At 38.1% G+C, this 26,537-nt stretch overlaps 1 protein-coding gene and 1 non-coding gene across 5 annotated transcripts in view; both read left to right on the forward strand.

Moving 5' to 3' along the window:
* The window catches only part of NRG3 (neuregulin 3), a 1,235,273-nt gene that overhangs the window by 47,784 nt on the left and 1,160,952 nt on the right, over window positions 1-26,537 (forward strand). The gene's annotated exons all lie outside the window — the stretch shown is intronic.
* TRNAG-CCC (transfer RNA glycine (anticodon CCC)) lies at window positions 16,034-16,106 on the forward strand. Its single transcript has one exon. It is a non-coding gene; the product is annotated as a tRNA-Gly (tRNA).

The raw sequence follows: 26,537 nt of genomic DNA on the forward strand, positions 1-26,537 counted from the left end.
TTCACAGTCCTAGCATTTCCAGCTCTAAGGACCATACGCACATGTCTTTTTTAGAATTTTAAAAATAAGATCTGCTGAGTCTTCCAAATACTGAGATCTTAACACTTACTGTGGCTTTCAGTAGGCTACCTGATGGATCATTTTTTAAATATGCAGTTTGCTCTCAAGAGACATGAATTTTGATTCTTACTTTGGTCATTTACTAGGTATAAACTCTTAGGCTTCATCATTTGCAAACCTGGGAAAACAGTGCCTCCTTTATGTAATTTGTAGATTATCTGGCAATTCATATTTGATAGGAAAGTACTTTTAAGCCATCAGCACAAACACCAGCTGCTGTTTTTTGGTTGTGATTCAGTATTGTAGTGTCTTATGAAGGCCTGCAGTTTATTTTTATCTAAAGTTACTTGGACAGTTATTTTACACTGAGATAATTTGTGATTTATTGAACCAGTTTCCTCTTCATTAATGGACTATTCTCTTTGAAAATTAGATATTAAAATTTATGATTTTTTGTGGGAACAGTGGAATGTGACCTGGCTTGCTCCTCCATAAAGAGATTGTTTTATTTTTTATTTTAAAGTGTTAGTCAGACCTGGGTATCTTTGCTTTTCCATCCTTAGACCAGCCAGTGCCCATTTTTAGGTTAGGCAGTGCCTGATGCTCAGTGTTGAATATAGCAATGTTTCCTCTACTCATGGTTGGTCAGCTGGCTTGGAAAACCTGGATTCTTCACTGTGACAAAACTATAGAAAAATATGGTCCGCTTAGATGACCATGCCGGAAATGAGATGGGTTTTGAGCAGCTGGAAATTTATTACTTCAAGCTTCCTTAAACTCAGTAGTCCAATCAGCTTCTCGATGCTTCTCAGTTTCATCTTTCACCAAAATATACAACATCAAATAATGTTAAATATCTTTGGTGTTCAGCTTATGGGTATTTTTTGATTCAGTGAGTAACAAGGAGCTACTTGACACTGTCAAATATGGAGTGCTGGCTTATCACACAGGTGAATGGGTCAGGAGGGACTACTGACTTACTTACCTGCTGGGACACCTCCTCCCCATGCTGGTAATACCTGGGATTGATCTAGCCCCTCTGTAAGATTCCTGAGATCCTTCCAGAAGAGGGCACAGTTATTCCTTCTACCTGCTGCAGAGACTGGAAAGAAGTGTGGTAATTGCTGTGTCCTCTGGGCATCTGGAACATCAGAGGAGCTTTGAGGTTTCAAGAAATGCTTGTTCCTCTGCCCTCAGGACAGACCCTGTCTTTCCACTGGGATGGGAGCCTCCCTGTAGTCCAGTGCTGCCCAGTAGAAATGCCATGTGAACCACCTATATAATTAAATTTTTTCTACTAGTCATAGAAACATAAAAAGATGAAAATAATTTTAATATATCTAATTTAACTCAGTATATCTAAAACATTATTTCAACATGTGTCATTACAAAAATTATGAATTGAATATTTTACATACTTTTTTGTGTATTAAGTATTCAAAATCTGGCACATAGTTTATACCCATAGTGCATCTCTATCCAATACCCGATTAGTTACATTCCAAATGCTCGAAACCGCAGGTGGCTCGTAGCCACTACACTGGACAATGCCTGTCTAGTTTATTCCTTACCAGCCTAGCCAGTACTGAAAGATGCCATTTCTGTGTACCAGCCTTTTCCCCTCAGATAATTATTAGTCATCTAATATTCATATCGTTTACTGTGTCTTGGTTCAGTGACCACAAAACTTGAATTTCAATCAATGACTCAAATTCTAAAAACGATAGCACATGGTCAGTACTATACGTAAAGAGAAGTTTCTGATTATCTGTTAATTGCATCAGACAGAATCTGCTGGATATGTTTTTTAAAAAATTTAGAGGATAGCTTGGGATCATCTGAGTCACAATTATAGACTATATGGAATACAAGACACTGGCTTTGGAGGGGCTCTGGATAACCTCACAAAGTGTGAGTGATTTTACAAAAGCAGGTGAGATCAAGGTGGAAGGATGAACTCATGGGACTGCTGTTGAAGAGACACAGTGTACTGTTAGATGACGCCAGACACAGAAGAAATTTTATTAGAGAGGATGGCGGTCATCCTGCCCCTCCAGTGTAATGGCAGGCACTGCCAGTTATAGTCATCAGTTTGTTTTTGAGGTTCACCTCTGTTGGGCATCTCCTGAGTTACGTGAAGAAGGTCTACCAGCAATGCAAACAATAGTACTCCCTTTTAACCAAGTGCTAACCTATGTTAGTCAACTTTCTAAGGGACTTACCTCCTTCTTACAACTTAATTTTCACAAAAATGTTACCAAGGAGGCACTATTATCATCTCCATTTAGTGGATGAGGAAACTGTAATATAGTGATGTTAGGAAATGGGCCAAAGGTCACATGGATATTAAGTGCAGGAGTCAAGACTTTGGCCCAGTTCTATCCAGTCCTTAATGTTATATTTTAGTCTACACTGTTGCCCCAATTAGACAAAACTGTGGCTCAAAATATAAATAACTAGTCGTAGATTATAAACACATATCTCTATTAATGGAGAAGCTTGATTACATGTTGTCTGCTTTTAGCTAGGTTAGATTGAAATTAAAATATTAAGTGCACTTAAATCATTTAACTTATTCAAGAACCAATTCAGATGCCACTTTCTGTAAAGAGCCCTGCTTCAAGCCCCTCATTTGGGATTCATCTCTCCTTTCTCTGATCTCCCCAAACAATTTACACGTCTCATGATGCATAATAACCTTCTCCTTTGATTGTTGTTATAGATGAGCAGGTTTTATCTGCTTTTCCTCTCTAGCTGCTACATGTGCCTTATATTAATACAAAGTATCTACTCAGAATATATGTGTCAAATGGATGAGCTAAATGGCTAGGCTGACAGACAGATGAGTAAACGAGTTAATTAATAAATGAAGAAATGAAAACATTCTTACCCCCTTCGAAATAAGAGAACTGATTTGCATAAATTACCTTCAGAGTAGATTTGGGGTTAAACTCTTTATGATGATAACTTGCAACATAACTGTTGTAAGGGAGCCAGTTTTTTAGAACCCAAATCATCATGTACTTGAAATATTAAAGATGTCTATTATGTATGCACTGGTTTATTATCTGCCACATACAGGCAGTTCATCTTTGATTTCACAGAGCTGGCTTCATACATTTTAGAAAACATCTTTTCTCCTGACCCTCCTCCAAATTGTACCTTGGCAGGGAGAACACAGAGCTTTGGACACTGCAGAAACCGCTGTGTGCTTTCAGCAGGAAAATCTATTTCCGTAACTGGTAGTTTTCAGGGAACAGGGGCCCTGTTTACTCTTTGTGACAGGTTTTAGAGAAAAATCATACAGTGATGAGCTTTAGCACTGTGGAAGACCTTACACTGATCTTGAAGAACTTTTCTTGGGATGTCCATTATCTTTGTCATCCCAATGCATATGCCAGACTCAGGAAGCAGAATGGAGTTGTGTCCCAAGTGAAAAAGCGATCACCCTATTTCAGAGATACTTTGGACACCATTTGGAATGTTTAGAAAGTAGCCATGTAAAAGTGTTGTTTCCTCTCCAAACTGGATTCATTTGCTCATTCAGTTGCTATTTATCTATGTATGTGTCTCTCCCCTCTTATTGCAGAAAGGATTCATAGTGGACAGAGGAGCCTGGTGGGTTACATCCATTGGGTTGCAAAGAGCTGGACATGACTGAAGCGAGTTAGCACACGCGAATGCACATACATGTCAAAACATTTTGAATTCCAAAATATTTGGAATGTTTCTATGGGTCAAGGGCTAGAGTTTTCCAGTGAATTGATCTAAAGAACTCGAGTCTTCTGACTCAGACATGAATTCAGTTACGGTATTGCCTTTTTTTTTTTTTTTCTGTAGTACATAGACAGAGTAAGACAAATGTAAATTTATGATGGCCTTTTTGGTTTTTCAGATCAGGCAGTCATCTACTTTTGATTGTGTATAAAAGAAATGAAAGATCATTGTTTTCCCCATTACTCTGTCTTTTGGATTTCTCTGTAAAAGATATTTCATATACTCTGTTGTTGCAGTTAGTAATGAAGTGTAAAGATAAACGATTTTAATGAATGTATTACTTGCAACTGTGACATATCTCTTTACATTGATATCACTGGAAAATTATTATAAATTCAGTCAAATGAAGGTGCTTGAGGGGAGCAAGGTCATGCTAATAGAGAACTGTATTCTTTTATTTTAGTAACAAATTCCTGTTAGTTTTCCCCTAGGATTTTACCTTTTGCAAAAGATTTCCTTGACTTTATTCATGCCTCTGTAGTTTCCACCCAAACATCTAATTGACCAAGAGCAGTGAATGAAATTATTGCATTTTCCTGTCAATCAAGTTTTGGAATGCACCTGGTACTTAACAACCCATTACTTTTTTATTTATTTCACTTCATGAACTATTATGACATCATAACTAAAAATGTTGCTTTGGTTATACTGCATAAGCTTCCTTTTCCCATAGTTTTTTTGAGGCGGTAAATGTAATAATTCATTCTTCACTCAGTTGCTGCCTACTGAATCCCTTCTAGGGTCAGCTGGGAGTTTTATGGAAAGGACTTGACAAAGAACTTCATAGGCAAGGCCAGTGGCACTTGCTAAGCTATGGAATGGGTCACCAGGATGAATAAAGTGTTGAGTGAGCAGAGGATATAGCAGTGTATGGTAACTTTGAAAGTCAGAGGGACATTTAGCTCAGAAGCAGGCACTGACCCTGAATCTGTCCTTTAAACCTCTGAGTTTACCCAGTCTGGGATGGCATAGTTTATTAAATAGCTAAAAGATACTGGGGCTTCCCAGGCGGCACCAGTGGTGAAGAACCCACCTCTCAATGCAGGAGAGGGAAGACACGAGTTTGATCCCTGGGTTGGGAAGATCCCCCGAGGAGGGCATGGCAACCGACTCCAGTATTCTTGCCTGGAGAAACCCACGGACAGAGGAAGCTGGTGGGCTGTAGTCCATAGGGCAGAGTTGGACATGACTGAAGCAACTTAGCACGTGTGCAGGTGAAGGCATAATGGTAATACTTCATTTGAAGGCACATCAGTGTTTCCATTAGCATGTAGGTGCAAGGCATATATTAAGAATTCATAAATAACATTGGCTGGTGTGTTATTTTATTTTCTTCATCATCCTCATCGTCATCAAATATAACCCATTCCTTCAAATACCTGACAGTGTAGTTGGGGAAAATAAGGTTGTGAGTGTGTGTGTTTATTAGAGATAGGGTCGAATTCTTATGAAGTATTACTTTCATTGCCAGTGTGGATTTTGCAAATGACCAACACTTCCCAAAGTTTCAGGGAAGTTCAGGTTGAATATTGGTAAGAATTTAGGATACCAGAACCAAGGGAACTAAAAGACATAGGAGCTAGGCAAAATGAGACTCACATGAACATGGTCTGAGGAGCAGAGCTGGGAAAAGACAGAAGCCACTAGGGGGTATATAGCAGTCCAGGGGACCATGCAGTGAGCTGTGTTCCTCTCCTGAAAGGGCGCTCTTTGAAGGTTTCCTCGTTGATTTGCTTCTCCTTTACTGCTACTGCTTGGCCACACCGGAGACATTAATGTAAGAAAAATTAAGTGACGATAAAAATAACATTGTAAGACATACCTCAAGGCAGAATGACTGTCAAATACTGGATGATGGTGGAATGAACTGTGCTGGAATCTGGAGGACATAGGTTTCTTATGGCCTGAGGTATAAAGGACTCCACTATGAGAAAGGAAGCTTTAACTTGGCTTCTGAAAAACTGGGCAGAGAGACAGGATCTTACTTATCATCCGTATCATCTGACACCTGCTTGGCCAGACTGGAAATCTTAAAGTTAACCTTTCCTCCATCTCAGCACCCTTCAACGGAAAGAAAATAGATACTCTGCTGCTGCTGCTGCTGCTGCTAAGTCACTTCAGTCGTGTCTGACTCTGTGAAACCCCATAGACGGCAGCCGACCAGGCTCCGCCGTCCCTGGGATTCTCCAGGCAAGAACACTGGAGTGGGTTGCCGTTTCCTTCTCCAATGCATGAAAGTGAAAAGTGAAAGTGAAGTTGCTCAGTTGTGTCCAACTCTTAGCGACCCCATGGACTACAGCCTACCAGGCTCCTCCACCCATGGGAGTTTCCAGGCAACAGTACTGGAGTGGGTCGCCAGTGCCTTCTCCGAGATACTTACTCTACTTGACTTTAATTTCTGAAGAATAACTGGCATTTATTCCTGAAGTTTCACTTCCTAGCTACCCCTCCTCTCCGCAACCGCCCCCTCCGCCAGCCCTCAGTGTATTCCTCCCAACCTTTGATCATGGGACCACTTGATCTTAGTAGACATCACTATCAGTTTTAAAATAAATATTTTGTGAGATCAGTTTGTTGTGAATGATTAGTTTTCTGACTTTTCTCCCCGAATAATACATGCATGTCCAGTCCAGAAAATTTTGAAAAAAGTTTCATCAAAATGAGATTCAAAGAATCTGTAATTAATCCAACCGCAAAATGCTATTAATAATTACAGTGATTATTTTTGCTGGTATTTCCAAGTTTACCATATTATAAGTAACATTGCTATATCAATAATAGTCATCATAGTTGATGAAATAAAAGCTCACTTACTTCTGATTTGATTGACCTGCTTAGTATTTTGTGAATGTCTTTTCTTCTCTCATGTATGTACTTCAGTAACATCACTTTTTCAAGGATAATTTTAGAAATGTATATTTCTTGGTCAAGCTATATGCATATTTTTAATACTTTTGGTATGTATTGCCAGATTACCTTGAGCACATTTATATCAATTTTATGTCAAATGGAAGTATTTGAGAGTGCTCCTTCTTGGATCCTTAGCTAATACTGATATTTGTAATATAAATAAATAATTAATTAAATGCTCTGCTACTTTGATGCGAGGAAAATGGAATTTCATTATAGTATCATTCTAATTTCCACTAACTTAATTACTAATGAGCTTCAATTTTTTTCTTGTCTCTTCTGTCATTTATTTATATTTTCTTAATTATGATTTGTTTACTCATAATATTTGTCCATGTTGTTTTGACAGTATTTTTTACTTTGTTATATGATTTGAGAGATGTGCATGCTTGATACATATCTGATTTGAGATTATATATATATTTCTTTATATTAAGAATAGTAACTTTCTGCCACGTATGCCAATTTTTATTTCTCATGTCAAATATCTCTTTCTGTCTTTCCCTTGTGATTTATGATTTCCTACCAAAGATCTTCCTCACTCTAATTATTCAAATATATATCTGTATTTTTGCCTAGAATGTTTATGATTACATTTTTCATATTTAAATTTCACCTATGTTATTTTGGATGAGAATAAAGGACCCATTATATAATTTTGGCTGTTTATAAGATGTGGCCTCTTTTATTGTTCTGTGTATTCCTTGTAAGTAGCATCCATTGTAACATTAAGATGAATTTTCAATATCTAATAGTACACATCATGTAAAAAATATCTGGCTATCTTCTTTTTTCCATATGAAGCTTAGATTTATTTGTTAAAATTTCAATAGAATTTCTAGTGGAACTTATGTTTCTACTAGGAATAGATTACTTGCAATACTGTTTCTAATTATATAATAACATTTGTATCTCTCTATATTGAAATCTTCTTTTCTGCTCTTTGGGGAAATATTGTGCTTTCATTCATGTAAACCCTTATGTGATAATTTCTTAATGTTTACATTTTATCCTTGTCTCAGTTCTGGACCTAAATGGAATCTCACAAATATTAGTCTCCAGTGTGATATTAAGAAAATGCTTACTATTGCATATTACTAGACATTTTAAAATTAGAAATAAATGTTAAAATATTTCTAGGTTTATTTGGTCATCTGTTGGGATATTTTCCCCCATTTTTTGACTTCGTTATTTCAGGGATTAAATTTAGAATATATTGACATTAACTTGCATTGTTGAACAAATTTTGTTGTAATATTTTATATTATTGCAGTATTCTTACTGCTGCTGCTGCTGCTGCTGCTGCTGCTGCTGCTAAGTCGCTTCAGTCGTGTCCAACTCTGTGCGACCCCATAGACGGCAGCCTACCATGCTCCCCCGTCTCTGGGATTCTCCAGGCAAGAACACTGGAGTGGGTTGCCATTTCCTTCTCCAATGCACGAAAGTGAAAGGTGAAAGTGAAGTCGCTCAGTCGTGTCCAACTCTTCGCGACCCCATGGACTGCAGCCCACCAGGCTCCTCTGTCCACGGGTTCTCCAGGCAAGAGTACTGGAGTGGGGTGCCATTGCCTTCTCCGATTCTTACTGACTTAATAATATTTATGAATTTATATTTATATTCACATGAAAAATTCATCACTAGTCTTTTGTTTTTCCATCTTTTGGGGGAGTTCAGCCTTTGGCTTTAGTTTGTGCTGAGCTCTTGCTCAATTTACAAACCATTCCATCCTTTTCAGTGTTCTAGAAGGTATAAAGTTTGAACAAATTCACCCAAAAGCTGGTTTTGGCATGGTAGTCCTCAGAAAGTATTTTTAAAATGGGCAGAAGATCTAAATATACATTTCTTCAAAGAAGACATACAGATGGCCAGAAAGCACATGAAAAGATGCTCAGCATCACTATCAGAGAAATGCAAATCAAAACTACAATGAGGTATCACTTCACACCAATCAGAATGGCCATCATCAAAAAGTCTACAAGCAATAACTTCTGGGGAGGATATGGAGAAAAGGCAACTCACTTGCGCTGATGGTGGGTACACCCATTAGGGGGAACAGTATGGAGGGTCCTTAAAAAACTAAAAATGGAACTACTATATGATCCAGCAGTCCCACTCCTGAGAAAAATCATAATCCGAGAGGAAACTTGCATCCCCATGTTCACTGCAGCACTCTTTACAATAGCCAACACATGGAAGCGACCTAAATGACCGCTGGCAGGGGAATGGATAAGGAAGATGTGATGCATGTGTACAACAGACTGTTACTCAGCCATAAAAATGAATGGAATCATGCCATTTGCAGTAACATGGATGGACCTAGAGATGGTCATACTCAGTGAGGTAAGTCAGAGAAAGACAAATGTCACATGACATCACTTAGACGTGGAATCTGATTACTTTTTAAAGTTACAAATGAACTTACTTACAAAGGAACAAACTTGCGGGTATTGAAAAGAAACTTATGGTTACCAAAAGGGAAAGGATAAATCAGGAATTTGTGATGAACACATACACACTACTATTCATAAGACGGATAATCAACAAGGACCTACTGTATAGCATAGAGAGCTCTACTCAAATTTCTGTGATAACCAATATGAGAAAAGAATTCAAAAAGAATGAAAAAATATATATATCTGTAACTGAATCACTCAGCTGTACACCTGAAACTAACACACTATAAATCAATTATGCACCAATAAAATTAACATATTAACTTTAAAAAAAATGTTCCAATTACTTACTGGCGAAATTGTAGAATGTCTTGGTTGTCCTTAACAATAATCCCAGGGACAGTGTGGGGAGCATCTGTAGGAATACTATGAAACTTTGAGTTTCATATTCATGTGGGAGTTGGTTTACTGTATACTTTTTCACTTTTACACACATTTGACACATTTCATAGTAAAAAGTATCTAAAATTAAATAGCCTGAAAAATGTTTTCAGTGATTATAAATTTGGGAGATGGTGATGGACAGGGAGGCCTGGCGTGCTGTGATTCATGGGGTCGCAAAGAGTCGGACACGACTGAGCGACTGAACTGAACTGAACTGAAACTTATTTAGGTTTTCTAATACCTCTGGTTGCTTTGGTAATTTATACTTTATTAGGAGTAGCATGAGCTGTTATTAAATGTGTGGTTTTATCAAGTTTCCCGTGTCTAATATAGTCCATTTCTATTTTATTTCTTCTAATTAGACTAGAAGTCTGACTGTTTAAAATCATCTTTCTGGGCTTCTGATCGTATCACCCATCTTAATCACATTCAGAATTTCCTGTGGGCCAGGCAACAAGGCCTTTAGGACTGTCCCCCAGCTTGCTTCTCAAACTATAGCTCCAGACTTAGTCTGTCTCCTTTTTTCCCACATTCTCAAGAGATACTTGGAACATTCTGTCTCCTCTGCCTGGGGTATTGTCAGCTTGAAAACACCCTACTTATTTTCCAAGATGCCTGAAGAATGTTCCTTGTTCTAAGTCCTCCATAAGCTCTCTCTTGTTTCTCCCTCCTGTCCCTTCTCTGTGACACATAACATTTCAATCAGACTATGGTGTAGGCTTTACCATTCTGTATTGTTTGTGTATTTGGAAACCCACCTTCTTCTTTCCTCCACTCACTCTGCTAACAGAGGCCCTGGTACCCAGGCATGGGGAGGATTTTTTTTTTCCTAATTTCTTTTTTTTTTTTTTTTAATTACTTTTAACTGGAGGATAATTGCTTGTTTTGTTGGTTTCTGTCCTATAACTATGTGAAGCAGCCATAAGTATACATATGTCTGCTCCCTCCCACACCCCACACCATCCCACCCTTCTAAGTTGTTACCGAGCACAGGGTTAAGCTCCCTGTGTTACACAGCCACTTGCCACTAGCTGTCTGTTTTACAGGTGGTAATGTATGTGTTTTAAGGCTATTTTCTCTATTTGTCCTATACTCTCCTTCCCACATTGTGTCCATAAGTCTGTTCTTATTCTGCTTCTTTATTCCTGCTGTGCAAATGGATTCATTAGTATTATTTTTCTAGATTCCATACGTATTCGTTAATATCCGATATTTGTTTTTCTCTTTCTGACTTCACTTTGTAGAATAGGCTCTAGTTTTATCCACCCCACTAGAACTGATTCAACAATCTAATACTATTAGAAAACCCTAAAGATACCATCAGAAAATTACTAGAGCTAGTCAATGAATTTATTAAAGTCACAGGATACCAAATCAATACACAGAAATCCCTTGCATTCCTATACACTAACAATGAAAAATCAGGAAGAGAAATTAAGGAAACAATCCCATTGACGATTGTAACAAAAAAATAAAATACCTAGGAATAAACCTACGTAAAGAGACATGGGGAGAATATTTATGGGATGGGGACACTATGGGACAGGCTGTGTATCTCCCTTGGGCCAGCAGTCTTATTATATGTCCCCAGCGCTGAGCAAAAGTAGGTGCTCATTAAATGTTTGCTAGGTGAGTGGTGAGTGAGTGGGGTGGACATGATATATTCAGAGAATCAGAAGCCCGGTGAGGCTGGAACCCGGTGGGATTAGTGGAGAGAGTAGTGGAAGATAACTTTGGGAGATGCTGTCACTCAGTTTATGAGTGGGAGTGAGTACAGAGGCTAGGAACATGTCCATGGGCTGTTTGAATATGAAAAGCTAGTGCTCTTTGGTATTTAACACAGAAAGGTGTATCATTTCCAACTCATAATTTACAAGAAGTGATGTCTGTTTGACAATAGTATGTCTCTGAAACACATTCTTATCATATCTAAATCACTTTCTCATCATTTTCTTTAGTGGAATTTCATCAGAATGACTGTGAAAGAATTTAGAAAGACAGTTGTCTCAACTCCAAATCTGTTCAGACAGATAATATTGAGCAGACTCTGCTTTTCCTCCTGTCTTTGGATGGGTTAACTGTGGTCTTCCCCTGAAGATCAAGGCTATTTTACAGGTTCCCTTGTAGGGTTATTCAGATTTCTTGTAAGCATGAACTACATCGGTGAGCATAGTTGGGTGGAAGGAAACCCAGCAATGAACCAGTCCAAGTGGTTTGGTTAAGTTGGCCATCAACAGAGGCAGACAGAGAGTGCAGTTTTTCCATCATATAGTCTTTTTAGACTTCTGACTATAGTTCAAAAGTAATATATTAGTCAGGGCCTTGGGCCCTTTTTGGATAATTGGCTCATTTACTTCTCTGTTGGTATCATTTAGATGGCAGAACTTCTGTTGGAGGAAGATGGCCAGAATTCATAACAATATGTTTATTGATTGGATTATCTATGTAATAGTTACTAGTCTATAGTTCTTGTATGTATGTTGAGGGTGAGAGAGGAGGGATATATGTGACATTTGTATACTGTATATTTGCAGGTGATAGAGAAAACCGGGGTCTAAAGGAGGAGAAAAAATCTGAACTGACTTTAGATTTCTAAGCTTTTGTCACATCTACTGCTCTGTGCATTTGGTTCATAGCTACTGAAGTAGATACGTCTTTGGATCACTGTAAAATTTCTTCTCTACTGTCCTGCAGGCCCCAATGGGCTTCCCAAATAAATTGGAGGTAGTTAACTGTTATCAGCAATTATATTGGCAACTATCAAAATGATTAGAGCTGTCCAAAGACCCAACAGACTTTCTTGAGAAATGTGCAGTATGAGCTGGATAACCACTTGGGAGGCATGATGTAGAGGGAATTTGGTCACAAAGTATAAAGTAGCTTTGGTCTAACCTAGCTGACTTTGGTATGTATAAAATTGGATGTTTGAAAGCTGTTCAGGAAGATAATTCCAGTTGATTCTACACTGTTCAAGGGGAAGAGAATGAATTAGGCATTTCCATGTTTCTAGAACCTAACATAGCGCATGGTATTATGTGGGTACACATTAGATGTGTATGGAATTAGATCTGAATCTGAATAATTGATTACAATGTCATACTCCAAGGAAATTTGTAAAGGCTGACATACTGAGGTTGTGGTTGCAAATATGGACTGCAAATTGGAATTAATTATCCTCGTCCTCTTTAGGGAAGTACTTTCTCTTGTCAATCCAGATGAATGATGCAAAAACACCGTCTGGAGTTGAATTAGCTGGGTCATTCTTGACTTTGCTCAAGACTTTAAACTGGTAGGAGCTTTAATGGATATTAATTAGTGTGAAAGCTTTTTATTCTTTGAGGGTCTTTTTCTTTTTTCCCTGAAAGAGAAATCTATCTTGATTGACAGATGGATCCCTCTGTTTCATGTTTTATTGTTTTTGAAGAAAGGGGCTTTGATTTCCTGCCAGGGAGCTTTCATAAAAGGACCTTCGCATGCTGAGTCCTGATTAAACATCAGGGAAAGATGATGATTTTTTTGTATAGCTCTTTCCTGAAAGGTGAGGAAGCCAAAATTACAATGACTCTAGGAAAGTTATCTGCTGAAGGACCACATTCAGCTACAGGAAAAATAAAAAATCAACCATTGCATAGACAGCGGTAATACTGGGATGCAAATGTCTTTTGTCCCTATTTTATGAATACTTTAAAAAGGTCCGTACAATAAAGGGTCATAATGATACTTTCGTGGAGAGAATATCAGGTTAGTTTTATTTATTGCTGTAGAGTCTTGACCTATATTGAGAGCTTTTTATAAAGTTAAATAGATTTTTATTTAAGGATTCTGCTAATTTTAGCAAGTAAAAGAGATTTACTTCATTGACAAGTGTTTGTCTAAATTAAACTACTCACATTGTTTTGGATTTACAAAGGTTGTTTTTAAATCTTCTGTTGTGGCAATCCTGTTAACTCAGTCTACCTCCCCCACCCCCCTCCAAATCAATGATCAAATTCAATTTATAAATAAACAGAGCTGGATTGTCAGCAAGGTTGAGTATCGGAGAGAGTGGAGTTCTTGAGATAATAGTAGTCTCAGCTTTAATCTTCAGGTATAGCAAGGCTGTGCCACTTGCTAGTCATGTGGCCTTGGGCAAGGTTTTTTTTTTTTTTGAATATGAAGGTATTTTTCTTTTTTTTTTCTTTTTTAAATTTTAAAATCTTTAATTCTTACATGCGTTCCCAAACATGAACCCCCTCCCACCTCCCTCCCCATAACATCTCTCTGGGTCATCCCCATGCACCAGCCCCAAGCATTCTGTATCCTGCGTCAGACATGGACTGGCGATTCAATTCTTACATGATAGTATACATGTTAGAATGCCATTCTCCCAAATCATCCCACCCTCTCCCTCTCCCTCTGAGTCCAAAAGTCCGTTATACACATCTGTGTCTTTTTGCTGTCTTGCATACAGGGTCGTCATTGCCATCCTCCTAAATTCCATATATATGTGTTAGTATACTGTATTGGTGTTTTTCTTTCTGGCTTACTTCACTCTGTATAACCGGCTCCAGTTTCATCCATCTCATCAGAACTGATTCAAATGTATTCTTTTTAATGGCTGAGTAATACTCCATTGTGTATATGTACCACAGCTTTCTTATCCATTCATCTGCTGATGGACATCTAGGTTGTTTCCATGTCCTGGCTAGGTTTTAACTGCTCTGAATCTTCATAAGTGTATGAAGTGAAGTCGCTCAGTCGTGTCTGACTCTTTGGGACCCCATGGACTGTAGCCTACTATGCTCCTCCGTCCATGGGATTTTCCAGAAAAGAGTACTGGGGTGGGTTGCCATTTCCTTCTCCAGAGGATCTTCCTGACCCAGGGATCGAACCCAAGTCTTCCGCACTGTAAGCAGACGCTTTACCCTCTGAGCCATCAGGGATGTCCAGTAAGTGTATACATTGACATAAACATATTTACCTGGCAGAGGGATTGTGGGAACTTAATCAGATAAAATGCACAAAGCATCTAATGTGCTCTGGATTTTATAGCACTGCTTCTGGCAGCCACAATAGTATAATGTTAAGACTTCAAAATAAAACTAACCAAAGAGATGATAATTGATGGATGATTTATTGTTATTACTCTTAGCCAGAGATAAAAATTAGTAGAAAATTTGGGGGTCGTTTGCAATTCTTTTAATCACATGACCATATAACATTTATTTATTCTGGGTTTGGCCCAAAACACATTCCAAAGCTGATAAAGAGGTGCCTAGGAGCCAAATGCCAGTTTATCTTTTCCTTTCTCTTGCTTGTGCCCATGAACTGAATTCTTAAAATCCTAGCTCCTGTAATTTTAATTTTTCACATAAAAGAGAATATTCATAGTCTAAACCTACTAGAAGTTAAAGTTGGGTCAAGTGTTCTCCTAAAAATGAATACACTATTGCTAAGATGACTAATTCCAGCTCCTAAAAGTGAATATTAAGTATCTTGGGATCAGCTTAATATGCTACAAATGAGCTCTTTGATTCACTATTAATTAATGTGAAATAAAATCATGTAAGTTGAGGGGACTTCCCTGGTGGTCCAGTGGTTAAGACCTTGCCTCCTAATGCAGGGGTTGCAGGTTAGCTCCCTGGTAGGGGAGCTAAGATCCCACATGCCTCACCTCCAAAAAACAAAAACATAAAAAAGCAGAAGCAGTACTGTAACAAATTTAATAAGGAATTTAAAAATAGTCCACATTAAAAAAGTTATCTAAAAAATCATGTAAGTTTAGGAATATAACAGGAAATGACAACCTGACTATGTATGTTTAGTTTAGTGTTTCTATTTATTTAAATCAATTGATTTTATGTTTTAGAGCCCTTTTAGATTTACAGCATAACTCTGAAGGCATGGTAGCATCCTTTGGAGAGCTTTTCACAGTCTTTGGTGCCAATCCTTGAATGCAGATATTCTGATTTAAAACTTTATTCCCCTATCCCACCCCCTCCACCCTACCTCCAACCCCTTCCCAGGCAGTTCTCTTAAGCTTCCAGATGCTTCCAATGCAAGGCCAGAGTTGAGACCAACAGCATTAGGGGCTTAAAAATCTCAATATTGATTTTAGTCAAGAGATGTGAAACTATTTGAACTAAATAGCTATATAAAAATACATTGTAAAGAATTTAATACTGTATTTTAAAACATAAAAGCTCATGGTTTATCAGGCATTGTGTCTGTAGGTCTCAAATTATAAAAGCATAAAGCAAATGAAAGGAACAGTGTAATTCCCCATTTTTCTTTTCCATTGAAAGCTTGATAAGAAAAGTAAGCAGAGAACTACTGAAGTGACTAATAAGTATCACACCTCTCCCCAAGGGGCCCAGAGACATGAGGCCGTATGTAACTGGTATTCTTTCTTTTTTTTTTTTTTTGATGACAGTTAGGAGTTAATATTTAAAATTCACAAACCAGGGATTTCCCTGGTGATCCAGTGGCTAAGATTTTGCACTCCCGATGCAGGGGGCCCAGGTTTGATCCCTGGTCAGGGAACTAGATCCCACACACCGCAACTAAGAGTTCCCGTGCCACATCTGAAAGACCCTGCATGCCACAGCTGAGACCCGGCTCAGCCAAAGAAATAGCTAAGCAAATATTTAAATAAAATTCACATGCCATTTGGTCCAGAAACTTACATTTAAAAATGTACCCAGCAGGGATAGATTTTCATTGCAGCATTGCATGTAGCAGCAAAAACATAACTATCCTAAATGTCCACAAAGGGAGGGATGACTGAATAAGCATCAGATGCAATCACAGTGTAGACCTCGGTATTTAAAATGTTGACGTATGTGTATCTTTAGGTATTGGGATGAATTACGTCAATTAGCAACAGAAACAGAACAATGTTTAACATGTGATACTATTTTTATAAATATAAACTCATTTGCACCTGCTGTAAACAATTTGAAAATCTTCTTTATGTATGTTTTCATAAAAAAATTAAATAAGTTTTTGGCAGTGCGGGTCTTCATTGCTACACAGGCTTCTCACTGTGGTCACTTTTCTTTTTACGGAGCACGGGCTCTCGGGAGTGTGGGTTTCGGTGGTTATGGCATGCGGGCTCAGTAGTTGCAGTTGCCTCTTTCTAGAGCATGGACTCAGTAATTGTGGTGCGTGGGTTTAGTTGCTCCACCTCAGGTGGAATCTTCCTGGATCACAGATTGAACCCGTGACTCCTGCGTTGGCGAGTGGGTTCTTTACCACCGAGCCACCAGGGAATTCCTGTGATTCTTCATATTTTGGAAAAAGACCTGAGAAGATATTCACTAAATGGTTAGCAATGATTAAATCTGGAGAATGGGTTTGGGAAATAAGAGAGTACTTTTTATTTAACCAACAGTTAAATTTTTTTTTTAATATTTAGAATCAACTGTTACTATATTTAAAACTTAAGAGAGAAAATGAGACAAGCTCCCCTAACCCTTAGGATTTCTATTACGTTTTAAAAAATGACATTTCTACAAAGCAGAGTGCACTATATTGTAACACTTTTGGAAAAATCATGCTTAACGTCCTAAAAAATATTTAGCTTTGTGTACAGATACCCTCTACTCCCCATCTGCTCAGCTCCTCAATGTTTCTAAAATTCCAGCAGTACTGATCTGAAAAAAAGTTGGATTCCTCTCAAATGGACCTTGACTATGTACCTAGGGATTAAACATCGTAACTTTCTGAGAAACGTCTGTAGATGTTGTAGTAGGGACTTCCCTGGAAGTCCAGTGGTTAAGAATCCATGCTTTCACTGCAAGATGGCATGGGTTTGATCCCTGGTCAGGGAACTAAGATGCAGCCTGGTGCAGCCAAAAGAAAAAAAAAAAGGAAAAAAAAGTTATACTATATCCAGTTGTAGAATAGTGAGAAGATTTGTATCTACAACCAGGTGCTTGGATTAAATCCCATTTCCAAATGCTCAAAGGCCATGTTATAGCGTGTCTCAGTTAGAGCCCAAGCTTCTCCCTTCTAAGGGATAATGAAGCCATTCACTTGATCCTTTATCATGCTTTTCTTTCCCAAGCTTAGGAAGATATTACCCATAGTATATTTCCATAGCGACCCAATTCCCATGAATAAAGCCAAGTTGAGGAGCTCAGTGGAGCTCCAGGATCTAGAGGCATTTTCACTGTCATTGTACTCTATCCAGTGGTTTAGAACCCCATGCACTGTAGAGTCACCTAAGTTATTTCCCCAAGAGGATGGCTGGACTGAGCTGGCCAGACATTTACTAATTGGTAGAAGTCCTCCAGGTGATTCTGATTTGTGGTCAGGACCATGAGTTATGTGTTTAACTGGGTCCCTTTCAGGAATACTGTAGAAATTTTAGTTAAATACTGAATTTGTCCAAGAAGCTCTGCTAATAACCAGATCAAGTTTTTAAGTTTCTTCAGGTTAGCCCAAGTGCAGATGAAAGTCTTCCCCATTTCACCTCAGAGTCTCAGTGCTCCTACCCACCCACTGCCAGTCCCATGACTCTGGGGCTGTTGTTGTCTTGGAGCTTTGTAGAGTGGTTCCACGTGGGGTGGTCCAGCTGAAACGAACTCGTGTGACACAGATCCGGAGAAGGCAATGGCACCCCACTCCAGTACTGTTGCCTGGGAAATCCCATGGACTGAGGAGCCTGGTAGGCTGCAGTCCATGGGGTTGCGAAGAGTCGGACACAACTGAGCGACTTCACTTTCACTTTTCACTTTCACGCACTGGAGAGGGAAATGGCAACCCACTCCAGTACTCTTGCCTGGAGAATCCCAGGGACGGGAGCCTAGTGGGCTGCTGTCTATGGGGTCTCACAGAGTCGGACATGATTGACGTGACTTAGCAGCAGCAGTAGCAGTGACACAGATCGTCATCATTGCCTTCTGTGCAAATAGAACTCATGAGTGCTGTATGGAGGGTCACTGATGGCGTGCAGATCAGGGAATGTATTCAGTTTCAACCCCAACTGATATGCTTCTGTTCAATTCTGACACTAACCATCTGGAGTTCTTACAGACCCTGCAAGTTAAAGGACATGGTCCTCCATAGGACTACTCTCACTCCAGACCAAATGGCTATACATCTGGGGGCTCCCGTGACCCTATTTGAGCTTGATAATTTACTAGAATCACTCAAAGAACTCAGGAAAGTCCTATACTTATGATTACACTTTTATTATAAAAGATAGAACTCAGGAGCAGCCCAATGAGGAGACATGTAGAGAAAGGTTTATGAGGGTCATTTAAACACAGAGCTTCCATACCCTCTCTTTGAAGGATCAGAGCTCAACACTGTCCTGAACATCAGTGGTTCATTCACCAATCAGGAAGCACCAGCGAGCTTTGGTGTCCCAGTTTTTAAAATTGGGGTTTCATTACATGGGTATGATGGATTGCACATAGACCTCAAGATCGAACACAATCTCCAACCTCCCTCATCTCTTCTTTCCTTGAAGGTCAGGCTGTTTTAAAATCCCAACTCTCTAGTCACAAGTTTGGCTTTTTGTTGAGCAGCCCATCCTGAGTCATCTCATCACATTAGTATAAACTCAAGTGTGATCCAAGGGGCTCTAAATAATAAAGATATTTACTTTACTTGGAAAATTTAAAAGATACATATTCTTCTTCCCAGGAAGCAGAGACAAAGACCAGTCAAAATCTTTATTTTACAACAGTAGCTCTTTTTGAAGTCCCTGAATTGGTAAAGTATGCTCCTGGCAGTCCTCCTTTGGTCCACTTATCTTTGCTCTTGTTTCCTATCTCTTCTTCGAAAGGGGTCTGAGGATTAGTGTTCCATTTTCCAGGCTCTCCTCTCTGCATGTCCCGTCTTGGGATACATCCATGACCCCACTCTCTCTTGCATTTCTACCCCTACATCCTTTTCATTCTGAAAACTCTGAAAATGTAAATAAAATTAAACAGCAACAAAACCTCCACCTACTATTTTTTTTTTTTTTCCCTAAGAACTTAATTGCCCATTAACCCTAGAAGAGGAGATGGAGTTTCAGGAGATACCAGTTTCTAGAGGGACTGTACTTCTAGAGGTTCAGAGAGTAAAGTTTTTGCATTTCATTCTTCAAGAAAGATAATAAAAAGGAAACCTTTACAACCTCTAATAGTCCTAATAGTTCAGAAAAGTGCTTGTAAACTACTGCCTGACATAGCTGGTAAAAGGTTCTTGAGATTCTTTCAAAATTAGTTCTGAATTTACTTTCAAAGATAAAGTTATTTGGCACAGTAAATTGTATTGAATTAGCTCTAACATGACATTTACTCATGTGTCATCCCTTTGAAATGTATTCTGAAGATTATATGATCCTCCTGTTGTGTTTCAATTGTCTTTAGGCAAAAACAATGCAAAAAAGCATTAATTATTTCTCAGTACAGATCACATTGCTGTATTTCCATTTACTTTTTAATGTTGTTTTAAAAGTAGGGGTATTCAATTGCTTTCAGTAATAGTCTACAAGTCTACAAGACCCAAGTTTTGGGTCTTTTGGGTCTTTTGTTGTGACTCTGGACGTAATGAAAGAGAATTAAATCACTAAGAAGGCGACCCTGTGGACTGTAGCCCACCAGGCTCCTCTGTCCATGGGATTCTCCAGGCAAGAATACTGGAGTGGGTTGCCATTTCCTTCTCCAGGGGAATCTTCCCAACCCAGGGATCAAACCCGGGTCTCCCGCATTGCAGGCAGACGCTTTAACCTCTGAGCTACCAGGGAAGCCCAGGATGGAAACTAGCACAAGGAAATGTTTGCTTCATGACCATGACAAGCTTTGTACTAGAACTTCTCAGATCTATGGTTTTTAAAAAAGGTTTATCTATTTATTTTGTTTTTGGCTGTGGTGGGTCTTTGGTGCCATGCTCGCGCTTTTCTCTAGCTGCGGTGAGCGGGGGCTACTCTCCATTGCGGTATGCAGGGTTCTCACTGTGGTGACTTCTCTTGTGGAGCGCAGGCTCTAGGCATGCATCCTTCGGTAGTTGAAGCAAGTGGGCTCAGTAGTTGCACCTCACCAGCTCTAGATTGCTGGCTCAGGAGTTATGGTACACAGGCTTAGTGGCTTCTTGGCATGTGCGATCTTCCTGGACCAGGGGTCAAACCAGTATCTCTGGCATTGCAAGGCAAATTCTTAACCACTGGACCACCAGGGAAGCTCCGATCCATAATTTCTTTTTTTTTTTCTTTCTGCGGAACAGCATTTATTTATTTATTTATTTGTTTTTAAAATATAAATTTATTTAATTGGAGGTTAATTACTTTACAATATTGTGTTGGTTTTGCCATACATCAACATGAATTCTTAAATCACATTTAATCAAACCTCATCGCAGCTTTTCAGGATAGATAGACTCCAATTTTATAGATTAGAAAATTGAATTTAAGGAGATATTCTCTTCACTAGTTGAAGTGATTAAGTGATACACACAGGATTCAGTAATTTTGATAATTCAATTTTTTTCCACAATGCCATATGGGTAATTGTTTCCAAAGTATTCTATTCAACATACACTTAACACTCAATTTTCAGTTTGTAATTTTGCAAAGTACTTCTTTCATTACCACAGGATCAGGGTATATTCCTAGCAGGTTATTAAAGATAAGCTAACTATTAGGTTCATTCATTCAGTGCATTTTTACTGAGTAGCTTCTATGTGCCAAACCACTGATAGAAACGAGGTTGGCATACTCATTATTTTGTCCATTCAACACACAGTGAATCCTTTAGTTCTATAATATTGCATGGTGAAGTGAAAGTGAAAAACGCTCAGTCATTTCCTACTCTTTATAGCCCCATGGACCCCACCAGGCTCCTCTGTCCATCGGAATTCTCCAGGCAAGAATTCTGAAGTGGGCTGTCATTTCCTTCTCTAGGAGATCTTCCCAATCCAGGAATTGAACCCGGGTCTCCTGTGTTGCTAGGGTACCCACTCCAGTATTCTTGGGCTTCACTGGTGCCTCAGCTGGTAAAGAATCTACCTGCAATGTGGTTCGATCCCTGGGTTGGGAAGATCCTCTGGAGATGGGAACGGCTACCCACTGCAGTAATCTGGACTGAAGAATTCCATGGACTGTACAGTCCGTGGGGTCGCAAAGAGTGGGACATGACTGAGCAACTTTCACTTTCACTCCTGCATTGCAAGCAGACTCTTCACCATCCAAGTCACCAGGGAAGCCCAGTGTTTCATGGTGAAGATGGTTAAACGTCATGACAAATGAATTTGACTTTCTGAAATCCTTTAAATCATGAAATAAAAAGACTGATTTATTCTGTCATTAGGTCTTAGAGATAAAACCAATATTTGGAATCTTTCATTTGAATTGATGTTATTTAACTGATTTTATTTAATTTTTAATTTCATGAGCTTTCAAGTTTGTATCTTGAGCAGTCATTGCCAGGCAGATCCCAAATTCAGAAGTTGTAGTGCATTTGACAGCACTTACAACAACTAATAACCAGGTTCACTGACAGTGATCTAGTTTCAGCAGGTACTGTAATTGTAGATTATACTCTTCATGGTTTCTTCATTGTGTGAATAGTAAGTGTATGAAATCTTGAGTCAACATTTCCTTTTCTGTTGCATAAACAGTGCTGAAAGCTTAATGATCAGCTGGAGAAGAGGCGTAATGAATAGTTGCAGCATTGTTCATTACGCACCGTGGTGGTTCTTTCTTTGCCATCATCTCATCTATGCTTGAGTCCTGCATTTCCTTCCTGTCTGTCATTCTTGAGCATCGGACACTCCCCCTGAAGTAATTGCTCTGACACACGTAGGGCTTCTATCATACGACAATGGAAATGTCTCTTCTTCTTGAGCTCACTTTATTTGGAGAGACTATTCTTTTGAGGATGGTAAATCTGCAGAAAGTGACTCATCCAGTCAAGTTATAATAGATTTCTATGAAGTTTATGTGGTCTTTTGGATAATAAAACACTGTGCTGCTTTTCTGTAAATTGAGAATAAAATGTTAAGAGAATTGGAATTGAGATTTGTAGCTTTTTGCCCAGTTAATTTTAGGTCACTAATACTTCTTTGTATTTTTGTTTCCACCTTTATATCCTTTCTGTTATAAATATTGAAAAAACATGCTCTTTCTCTATTTTTTGAATTAAATTGCTAATTTACTGAAATGGTAACATACTCAGCTATTGGGTCTTGTCTTTAGTAGCCTGTTAATAGATTTTGACCATGTGTTATTCATGTCTCCCCAGGCCAAGCCTCAATTGGGTGTAAGAGGTCTTACTAAAAAAATGGAGTCCAGAAGAATGATGAAATGAATAGAAATACCTTTTATTTCACCCAGAGTATTTAAACCATGGCTGTTTATTATATTATGCTCTCTTTTAAAGCCCTGGGCTTTCGTAAAGGAAAAGATTCCCAGAGACTACTCTTGCAAAGTGTTCTTTGGTGTAAAGCATAGAGGAAACACATTTCTAAATGAATGAGGAGTTAGCTTCTTTATGTTATTCTTCAGAAAGCATGGACTTTCTTTGGAACAGAGTATGATTATCTGTAAATATGAGTTAGGCAGGGTACTTCCATGTCATTTTTGGGGAAAAATAACTCAATGGAGTTCTATTTGTTATATGAACAATTGATGATGAATAGTTCCCTAAGCAACATTAGAAGCCCCTAGATGATAACTTTTTAATTTGCAAAGCATATTTGTTGTAATAGATTGACAAATGAGTTAGCAAAAGATAGGTTTTATTAGCTGAGAACCTTTAGAATTAGGCTATATTTAGGTGGATTTAACTGCCATACTTTGTTACAATGGCTAAAGTAACTTATTTGTCATCTGTGATCTATTTCAGGGGACAAAAAACAAACAAAAAATCTGTGGGTGAAATCATCCCCTCGTCATCTTTGTTTTTCTTTTTGATACATTTTTGATAGTAGGATTAACTGCTTAAAAGGGTTGGCATTATTTTGGATATCTTGTTTATTCGATAAATAGATTTTTATATAAACTAGAATTTTAAATGAAAGTAACCTTTTAAAATCAGAGGTATAATCATAAACATCCATGAACTTTTGATGTCATGAAAATAAGTGAAACCATATGTCACACTGCTAAAAGTCACCAAATCCCAAATTTTTGTCTAAAAAGATACATATTTTCAGTCCTCAGTCTCCACAAACTCATTTTGTTTCCTAGCTGCATTTATTGTGTAGTAATTCATTTTACCCCCAATGGTTAACCGTTCTTCGCAATAAGTTCTTTATAATTCCAGCCTATGACAGAGTTCATGCTGTTTTCATCGTATCTTCGGCCAGGGAAGCACAGCATGGGATTCTTTAAATGTATTGAAATGGTTTGTAGATTCTTTTTCTGCCATTGTGGGTGCCTGATTGCCAAGATACATTGAGAAATAAAGGCAAAATGAATGGAAAGAAAAAGGAAAACAGGGAGAAGTGAAGTAGGGAAAAAGAAAAAGGGAAAGAAGGAATATAAAAAAGGAGACGTAAGGGGAGACAGAGAGAAACAGAAATTAAGGGAGATATGACAGTGAAACTAAAGGATCAGAAGGTTTTTCAGTGTCTTTACGCTCATGACAGACGGCATGTTTCCATTTGCCTTTGAATCCTTTCCCTTTAAAGCCAAATTTTCAACTGAGGAAGTTTACAAATTCTTTTTTATTTGAAATACATAGTGACTCTAGGAATAGGTGTTTTTGAGTTAAAATAATATTGTTATTTTTACCTTTTGTTTATTGTCTTCACCATGGTCTCCTTTTGGATTTGAAAATAGCAGACACAGTTTTTTCATTTCACATTCACTGAATCATAAACAATCCCTTCCCTCCCTCATCGTCCTGTATGCACATAGTTTTCTCCATTATAGGCAGAGAGATTAAAAACAACAACAACAATAACGATGAAAAACCAAAAAATCAGAACATGTTATTTCTTTCTCAAGCCCTCTAGTGACTTCTTATCCTACTTGGGGTAAAGTCTAAACTCTGTACCCGCTCTGCAAGCCCTTCTTTCACGTGTCTTCTAATGACAGTCTTGAACTCTTGTCTATGAAAAGCCATGCTTGCTTATTACTCAGACATACGGGATATTTTCTGCTCATGATGTCCACTTGTCCCTTTGTCATGCACCACTCTTCCCTCAGACCTCCTCTCACTTCATTCATATCCCTGCTGTAGTACAACTTCTTTGAGGAGCTTTTCTGATCAAGCTATCTGAAATAAATTCTCTTTTTCTTCCCATGCAGTCACTCTTAAACTTCTCAGTTTACCTGGCTTTTTTTTTTTTTTTCATAATACTTTTCAAAGCTGAATATACACACACACACACACACACGTGTGTGTGTATGTGTGATATATGCACACATATGTACATTTGCATACCCATTTCCTCCATTAAAATGTCAGCTCTCTGAAGACAGGAATTGGTCCTGTCTTACTGCTATTTGCATAGTAGTGGGCTGTTTCAGTTATGGTACCATTCTTTGGTAACAGAATAAGTGGCTAGACATTGATGGAAAAAGATTAATTATAATTATATAATTATGATTAATTATAGTATCTTGTGTTAAGTGCTATGAAAAATAAATGGAGGGAATCTAGGGAAAAGTGAATTATTCTCCCTGGAGCCTGAAAAAAGTTTGAAATTGGAGCTGACATTTTCATACATGTCAAAAGATTGGCTTGGCACTGGCTGAGAAGAAAAGGAGAGAAGATAATTCTACTTAGAACATCATGGATAACATCTCTGAGTTGGGAAAGATTATGGAGAATTCATGAAAGAGTGAACTCTCTTTCACTCCATTGGAGTTGAACATTCCAACACAATGGTTGCATGAGAATAAACGGAATGAGGTGGGTCTGGAGAGGAAGGAGAGTTACATTTTGGAGGGGTTCATAAAGATTACGAGGCAACGTAACTTTGTGTATGATGGATATACTCAGACAATTCTGTGAAAGATGGATTGGAGGGAGGCAGAAATGAGTTAGAAAGTCCAGAGACAGAGTTTATTCAGTAGTCCATATAGGTGGAAGCAAGGAATCAGAGTTGACTGATGTTAGCTATGATCTTTTCATATATAGCTTTTATTATGTTGAGATAATTTCCTTCTATTTCTAGTTTGCTGAGATTTTATCATGAAAGGGTGTTAACAAAATAAGTTTTCTTTCTCTCTTAGTTGAGATGGTCATGCGGTTTATGTCCTTCATTCTGTAAATGTGGCGTATTACCCTGACTGATTTTCGTGTATTGAACCATTCTTGCATTTCAGGAAAAAAAGCACTTGGTCATGATGTAAATCCTTTTGATGTATTGTTGAAATCAGTTTGCTAGTAACTCTTGATCATTTATTAGTGATATTGATCTGTAGTTTTCTTCAGCACTGTCTTTGTCTGGATTTATTTTCACTCAGACAAAGACTTAACCCTTTCATTTGACTTTGGAAGTGTCTTCTTTTCATTTTTTGAAAGAGTTTGAGAAAGTTTGGTATTTTTTTAAATTTTGTAACAGTTTTTCAATTTTTGCTTATCTTTTCAAAATCTAGCTGTTAGTTTTATTGATGTTTTCCTATTCTATATTTCATTAATTTCTGGTCTAATCTTTATTAATTCTTTCCTCAGCTTATTTTGGGTCTAGTTATTTTTTTTTTCCTAGTTTCTTGAGATATAAATTTAGGTTGTTGATTTGATATCTTTCTTCTATTTTAATGTGGTCGTTTACTGCTATCAGCTTCCCTCTTAGTAATGCTGTTGTTGCATCCCATTTTAATTTTCATTTGTCTCAAGATAGGTTCTAATTTCCCTTGTGATTTCCTTTTTGACTCATTGGGAGTTCAAGAGGATATTGTTTAGATTCCATATATTTGTGAATTTTTCAGTTTTCTTTTTGCTATTGATTTCTAGTTTTATTCCACTGTGGATAGAAGAGATACTTGGTATTCCAATATTAAATATTTTAAAACTTACCATGTGATTT

The sequence above is a fragment of the Ovis aries genome, chromosome 25 (genome assembly GCF_016772045.2).
Source record: "Ovis aries strain OAR_USU_Benz2616 breed Rambouillet chromosome 25, ARS-UI_Ramb_v3.0, whole genome shotgun sequence".
Classification (NCBI taxonomy): Eukaryota; Metazoa; Chordata; class Mammalia; order Artiodactyla; family Bovidae; genus Ovis; species Ovis aries.